This window comes from Trichechus manatus, unplaced genomic scaffold, assembly GCF_000243295.1.
Source record: "Trichechus manatus latirostris isolate Lorelei unplaced genomic scaffold, TriManLat1.0 scaffold00009, whole genome shotgun sequence".
Classification (NCBI taxonomy): domain Eukaryota; kingdom Metazoa; phylum Chordata; class Mammalia; order Sirenia; family Trichechidae; genus Trichechus; species Trichechus manatus.
Window position 1 is genome coordinate 18083018 of NW_004443945.1, and position 7910 is coordinate 18090927.

Sequence of the window (7910 nt, forward strand, 5' to 3'; positions counted from 1 at the left end):
GGTAGGCAGTTTGAATCTCAGAAACACTATGAGGCAGTTCTACTCTGTTCTGCAGGGTTGCTGTGAGTTGGAACCAACTTGACAGCACGAAGTTTAATTCCACAAAGAAATTTTGGAGGCTAAATATGAGTAAAAGGTTAGTTGTATTTAATAAAAGTTCACAATCCCTAAGTTTTGCATCATATTTTTCTGATTTACTTGATTCTAAACAATTTTAGTTCTTAGTGTCTATTTAATTTCCTGAGACATCTTCCACATTGGAATCAATTTATTAATGTTGTTCACTTGAAGTTTAACTTTTTCCTCGATCAGAGATGTTTCTTTGTTTTTAGGAAACTTATTCCCACTCTTGGTTCTCTTTATTTATTTAATCCAAATTACTTGTCTTTGGCTTGTCTTTCTGTGGCACATATCAAATCACATCTTCTCTGTCATATGAGCATTGTTGCTGTTTTATACTCTTGACTTCTGCCTGACCTAATTACCATTCCAGAAATGACTTTTTAGATCTTAAAAATCACAGCTCCAGTTCTGTAATAATTTTAAAAAAAGAAATGCAATATTGTCTATTCTATATCATTTTAAATGCTCATATTTCCCAATAGCTTGTGAATTTTAATTTGATTACACAAAAATGGAAAAGGAAAGATAACCATTTCTTTCACCACTTTACACATGAAATTGTCATGTGTATAGGAATCTGGAATCTTATTTGGAGAAAACCAATAAATGCTTTACCTTTTACCAATTTAGGATAAGAACTTCTCACTCTTCCCTATGGTCTGCCCCCTTGACAACCTTGCTAGGTAATGGGCAGGAATTGTTTCTTTTTGACTTATACTTAACTCCAGGAAGGACAGGTGTTTCCTACTTCAGACCTCCTATTTGGAAAAAAAATGTCCAGGAACTTGTGGCAAATAATGTGAAGAGAAATAACACTTTAAGAGCTATCTGATAATTCTATACTAGCATTTCTATGGGCACAAATATGATCTTTTAATTTATTCTAACCATTTAAAGACTTAATAAAGTCTTATTATGGAATGCTTTATTTTAAATTATTTCTCTTAAAAACATTATAGCATATATAGAAAAATACTGTAAATGTTTTAAAAGATGAAAATGCCCATTATTGTTGTGTGGAGGGTAAATTTTTCAAAGGTCTCACTAAACAGTCCACAAGGGGGCACCAAAGACCCATTTATGATGATTTTGGCTATGCTTAAAAAGAGTAAATTGAGCTTTTATGTGTTTGACGTTGATGTGCTGTCACATAGCCAAATAGTGGAAATGTTCCTGGACTTAATTTTTAAAGTGTTTATAGAATAAATTTAGGTAATAATTATTACTCAGAGTTGGTACTTAAAATATTTTAGCTGGCTTGCAAGAGTGTTCTGTTTTCCGGGGTGACTTTTCTAACTGAACACCTTCTTGGCGGCCCCTGGTGTGCTGCTTTGGCCATCTGTGTTATCTTGCCCAACAGCTCTGCACTCCTGGCTCCCTCTTCACGGACTGTGGGGCCAGGGGACTGAAGGAGCAGCAGAAACCTGGCAGGTGAGTGCTGGTTATGAATGGTGGTGGTGTTCTACCAGTATTTCCCTCTGGTATTCACATTGCTGCAGAAAGGTAGTGCTTGGTTCAGATCCTAATCACATCTTGCCTAGATTACTGTAATTGCCTCCCAACTGGTCTTTTTGCTTCTCATTTCTCCTTACTTGAATCTGTCCTGAATGTCCATTTCCCGGTTATTTGTACTAAAATGTGGCTCCAATCATGTTACTTCCTATTAAAAGTGCAGCAGAATTTAGGATCTCTGTAACGTGGTCCTAACTTTCTAGCAATCTCTCCCACCATTCATTCTACTCCGAACACTTTGTTCTGGCTAAACTAGGCTCCTTGCTGTTTTCTAAACTTCCCCTGTGCTTTCTCCCACTTCTTCCCTCCCTTGCCATATTAAATCCAACTAATTTTTAGTTTGTTTCCATGAATCATTTTCTGATCTCTCCAACAAAATGGATTTTTACCTTTTAAAAATCTAGTGTCTATTTGTACCCTTCTTATGGTACTTCTGCCATGTCTTGCTTATATTAAATTCTTTACATCTCTTCCACCATTGGCAAGTTCCTTAAGGCCTGGAACTGTTCTTACCCACCTGTTTCCCTTAGCCTAGTGTCTTGTGGATGGTAGAAGATGCAGCAAGTATTGAGTCGCTGAATTAATGATTGTGTGTCAGGCATGATATGATCGATTTTATCCAAATCTCAATTTTCTCTTTTTTTTTTTAGCCAATATCACAGGTAACTTCAAATATAGTTATTTGCTTCTGAGAGAGGTGAAACTCTAATTTAAATGTGTTTGTAGAACATTTAGGTGTCCAGAGGAACATATGAAATCTAGTAGTTACTCTATTTAAGGAGCCTTGGTGGCACAGTAGTTAAGAGCATGGCTGCTAAAAAAGGTCGGCAGATGGACTCCACCTCTCCTTGGAAACCCTATGGGGGCAGTTCTACTCTGTCCTATAAGGTCACTATGAGTCAGAATTGACTTGATGGCAACGGTTTGGTTTTTGGTTTTTCGTGACACAGTGGTTAAGTGCTTGGCTGCTAACTCAAAGGTCAGTGGTTCAGACCCATCAGCTGCTCCACAGGAGAAAAGATGTAGCAGTCTGCTTCTGTAAAGATTACAGAAACCTTGGAAACCCTATGGTGCGGTTCTACTTTATCCAGTAGGGTCGCTAGGAGCCGGAATCTACTCAATGGCAATGGGTTAGTCTATTTAGTAGCTGTATTTAGCTATATCTGACTATAGCAGTGTGGCAGGTTGGTTCAGGATTTTAATAAACTGAACTTTGGAAGGCCTATACTAGATGTGGACATAGTCTAGATCAGAAATGGTATATTTGTATTATGTGGGGGGGGGGCAGAATATTGGGTGTTTATATTTTATAACCAAATATTAATTTTAAAATACATATACTTTTCTTTTTAACATGGATGAATGAGAATTAATATGTGTGTGTGTATGTGTGTGCAAAATAGGTGTTTAGGGGCAAAGAAAGGATTTTGGCCTTTAGAGGTGAAATATGCATCACTTTGTGATTAAATGGCATATAACTACATGCAGAAAGCCAATAATGCGGCATTTAAATTTCTATTTGCTAGAATGGCAAAGATATTTACATTTTTATGTGTTGGTATTCAAAAGAGGGGAATATGTGTTCAAGACATAGAACTTTTATCAAATCAAAAGAAAAAAGTGTAGTTTTATTTCTTGAATGTCTTTCCTACCTTTTGGTGAGTATTAATGGCTTAGAGCTTGGGTATCACCTGAAAAAAAGCTGAATAATCTTAAATGTTTGTTTTAAGAGTTGATGTATTTGGCAAATTTGATATTGGTAAAATTAAGATTAATACTAACTGAAGACTGTACCCACAATTACAGCCATGAATCTATATACATTTTTCCTTTAAAAATAAGCTATATGACTTCTTAGTAATAACTGTTTCATAGTCTATTTTGTTTAATTGGGTCAATTTCTAATACATTGCATTAATATTACATTAACTGCATAATTTATAATTAATTATAGTAATAAAAATAATAAAGTCAGGGATTAAGAACCAGTAAATTACAATATGGGTGATTTTACTAAAACATAAATATGAGTAGCTTAAAATCTTTTAATAGATCATCCCTTTTCAGGATAAAATTCATATTTCTTAGCATGACATACTGAGTTCTTCACGATGGACACTGCCCACTTCTCCAGCCTTGGCTCTCACCACCCCCTTCATCCTCCCTTTGTTTGCTCCAACCGTCCAACTACTTGGAGTTTTGCACTAGGTTCCATTTCCCAATCCCTCCTGGCCCTTGTGAATGCTCAAATTATCATCCTCTCCCTTCCTCATGAGGCTCCCTCCTACTTGTCTTTTTGTCTTCTAAAACTCTGAGAGGTCACCTGGGCTGTTTGTCCCCCTCCCCTTCTGCCCAGGCTGGTTGTATCACTCTCCTCCTCAGCATATCCAGAACTCCTTTGTATCCTTGTTATCACAACATTCATCAGAACTTTTATGTTTTCTTCATTAGACAGTGAATTCCTCTGCCCTGTGTCTCTGTTTTCCCAGCACTTAATCTAGTGCCTAAGCACTGAACATAAGTTCAGTGTTTAGCTAAGGGTGCTATGAGAACAAACAGAAAAAACAAAACCCATTGCCGTTGAGTCGATTCCAACTCATGGCGACCCCATGTGTTACAGAGTAGAACTGCTCCATAAGGTTTTTCTTGCCTACAGTCTTTATGGAAGCAGATCACCAAACCTTTCTTCCACAGCACCGCTGGATGGATTTAAACTGCCAACCTTTAGGTTAGTAGTCCAGCACAAACTATTCGTGCCACCCAGGAGCAAAAAGGAGGAGCTCCTAATTCAAACAATTCTGTGTTATTATTAAAAACTAGGAGGAGATGTTAGGTTGCTGACATGAAAGACCTCTTTTTTTCTTACTCTCTGTTGCTGGGGAACTATACACTGGTGCCTCCCTCCTTAAGTACTGATACAGATTATAATTTGCACTCATTTTCAAGTTACTTTGTAAATGCTATTGGATTGTTTGAGGAGTAGTTTCTGTAACCCTGACTGAAGTGTAAATATCCCAAGGGCAGAGGTTATGCTTTCTTAACCTCTCTCTAGTGTCCACTGCTATAAATCAGAGACACAGCAATGTAGACTAAAAGGACTGTGGAATCCTGAGACAGCGACTCCAATTTAGAACATTTATTTATCTTTATTGTTGGTGGCAAATTTTTGATTTGGCCAGGCAGTGAACTATGTGCCTTATAGACATTATCTCATTATATTAAGAGCAGTCCTGTAAGAATGATACCATTATTGCCTGCATTTTTTTCAGATAAGTCTTAGAGGGGCTTAAAAATGTGTTTGTCCCAAAAACTTGTTGCCATTGAGTCAATACCAACTCTTGGCGACCCCATGTGTTACAGAGGAGAACTGCTCCATTGGGTTTTCTTGGCAGTAATCTTTACAGAAGCAGATCACCAGGACTTTCTTTCACAGCACCCGAGTGGGTCCAAACTGCCTTTAGGTTAGTAGTTGAACACAAATTATTTGTGCCACCCAGAGACCTTAAACTTGTTGCCATTGAATCAATTCTGACTCATGGCGACCCCACAGGTTTCAGAGGAGAACTGCACTCCATAGGGTTTTTAATGGCTATAATCTTATGGAAGTAGATCACCAGGACTTTCTTCTGCAGCACTGCTGGGTGGATTCAAACTGCCATCCTTATGGTTAGTAACCGAGAACAAACCGTTTGCACCCCGCAGCTGGATTTAAAATGGTTGCTGTTTGACTCAAAATATTTAGTCTTGTGCTCTCTGCCTGCTCATATTGGCCTGAATAGGTTTCCCCCACCCCAGCAGCAAAGCTTTGGCTCTTACCTTCCCTGCTTTTTTAGAAAACCAGTTGCTGTTGGTTTGGATTCAGGTAAGGAGATGAGAAATTCAAGCAATTGGGATTTTGTTGTTGTTGTTGTTGAACACTGATACCTGATTTGGGGATTAGAAACTAAGAGATCTTTTATTTTGACCATTCCAATGTTCTTTCATAAATTTTAATAATACAATATTTATTTCTTTGTTAAATATGGTTTATTCATTTAACACATTTATTGGGCATTTAATGAATCATGCCAGGCTTTGTTCTAGGTGCTGGGGCTATACGAAAGAGAAAACAGCCCAAAAAATACCTTAAAGCTTAAATTCATAAAAAAGGAGAAGAAAGAAAATGAAGAGAAGGAGAAGAGAAAAAGAAAAGTGAAAATTTTTTACTTGAAAAATTACAACATCCTAGAGCAATATTATATTTTTAAAACTTTAACTAGGCCAGGGTTAAAAATTGAATTATCTCATCAGTTTGTGCAAGAAACAAAGTAATGTAATGGAATATGTTGATAATTAGACTAAATCTAAACCAGCAGGTCCAGATGGTAGTTATCTTGGATAAGTTAAGAAATTGCCTAATGCATGTATTAAACTAATTATGTTCCTTCTTCAAAAAATTATGAACTGTTAAGAATGAGAAAAAAAAAAAGCTGTTTCCCAGTTAAATGTGATATGGATGTGCACAGTTGTTATCCAATATAGGTAAGATACATGATTTTTAAAAAAGGAAAGATAATCAATAATTATGAAAAAGAGAATGGAAAAAAATATATAATTTTTATAACCCGTGTTTCTGATTTCCCTGCCACACCTGCTGTTACTTTAGGGATTGGAGTAGGGGATGGTATCATCCATCATTAGATGTTGAGTTGCCATCCAGCTCCTAGGGAAAACATTCTATAGTACCGTCCTGTCATTCCAATTCATTTATGTGTAAAAATTAGAAATATACTTTAGCCATAAAAAAATAGATGAGGGCAACCCAAATGAGAACAAACAGGCCCTTTATTCAGAGCTTGCTCTAACAAGGGAGTCAGCACCATCACTTGGTTTGGCAGAGACTAAAAGGCAGGCAGGGGAGTGGGAAAGCTGTATGGTGAAAAAAGGGAAGGCTTCAAGTGTGCCCTGATTGGTGGTGGTTGGCTGGGGAAGCTGTGGCAGGTGAACTAGAAGTAGAGCATCCTGTGTGATTGGCTAGGGGAACAGATTTACCTTTCTCTGGTTGGTCCTGAGTTGAAAGTGGGGGCAAAAGTTAGGGAAGCTGTAAATTAGTAACCAAGTCCTGGTCATTCTGGGCCTATTGCTGCAGAGCTTGTGGTTTCGTTTCTTGGGTTGGTTGCTGCAGAGGTTGTGGGTCAATTTCTATTTCCTATATGGTCTGGCCATCGTCCATTTTGTATATTCCAACACCCAGCCATGTGAAATATTCCCCAAATACCCCATTACCCTCAAAAGTTAAAATAACAATGATAATTAATATGAATTTCAGCCTTTGGTGCTATTCCAGTTCATACTCAGGTTTAGAACAAGGCATAAGTTGGACCCTACCACACCAACCTCAAGGAAGGACTGGTACTTTTCTTTTTTTTTTTAATCTTGTAATTTTTTCCCATACAAAAATTTATACATAGTTACGTGACTCTAATTGCTGTCCCCATACTGTGAAAGCACACTCCTCCTTTCCACCCCTGATTCCCTATGTCCATTCAACCAGCTCCTAACCCTCTCTGCCTTCACATCTCACCTCCGGAAAAAGCTGCCTGTTTAGTCTCTTTTATCTCCTTGAGCTAAGAGGCGCACTCCTCACAAGTATCACTTTATGTCCCATAGTCCAGTCTAATCCCTGTCTGAAAAGTTGGCCTCAGAAATTGTTTTAGTTCTGGGCTGATAGAGAATCCAGGGGCCATGCTTTCTGGGTTTCCTCCAGTCTCAGTCAGACCATTTGGTCTTCTTACTAGAATTTGAGTTCTGCACCCCACCTTTCTCCTGCTCCATCCAGGACTCTGTTGTGTTCTCTGTCAGGGTGGTCATTGGTGGTAGCCGGGCACCATCTAGTTCTTCTGGTCTCAGGCTGAAGTCTCTGGTTTATGTGGCCCTTTCTGTTTCTTGGGCTACTACTTTCCTTGTGTCTTTGCTGTTTGTTCTTCATTCTCCTTTACTCCTGGTGGTTGGGACCAATTGATGCATCTTAGATGGCTGCTTGCAAGCTTTTAAGACCCCAGACGCCACACACCAAAGTAGGATGCAGAACATTTTCTTAATAAGCTTTGTTATGCCAATTGGCATAGATGTCCCCTGAAAGCATGGTCCCCAGACCCCTACCCCTGCCACTCTGTCCCTCAAAGTGTTTGATCATATTCAGGAAACTTCTTAGCTTTGGTTTAGTCCAGTTGTGCTGACTTCCCCTGTAGTGAGTGCTGTCCTTCCCTTCACCTAAGATAATTCTTATTTACTAT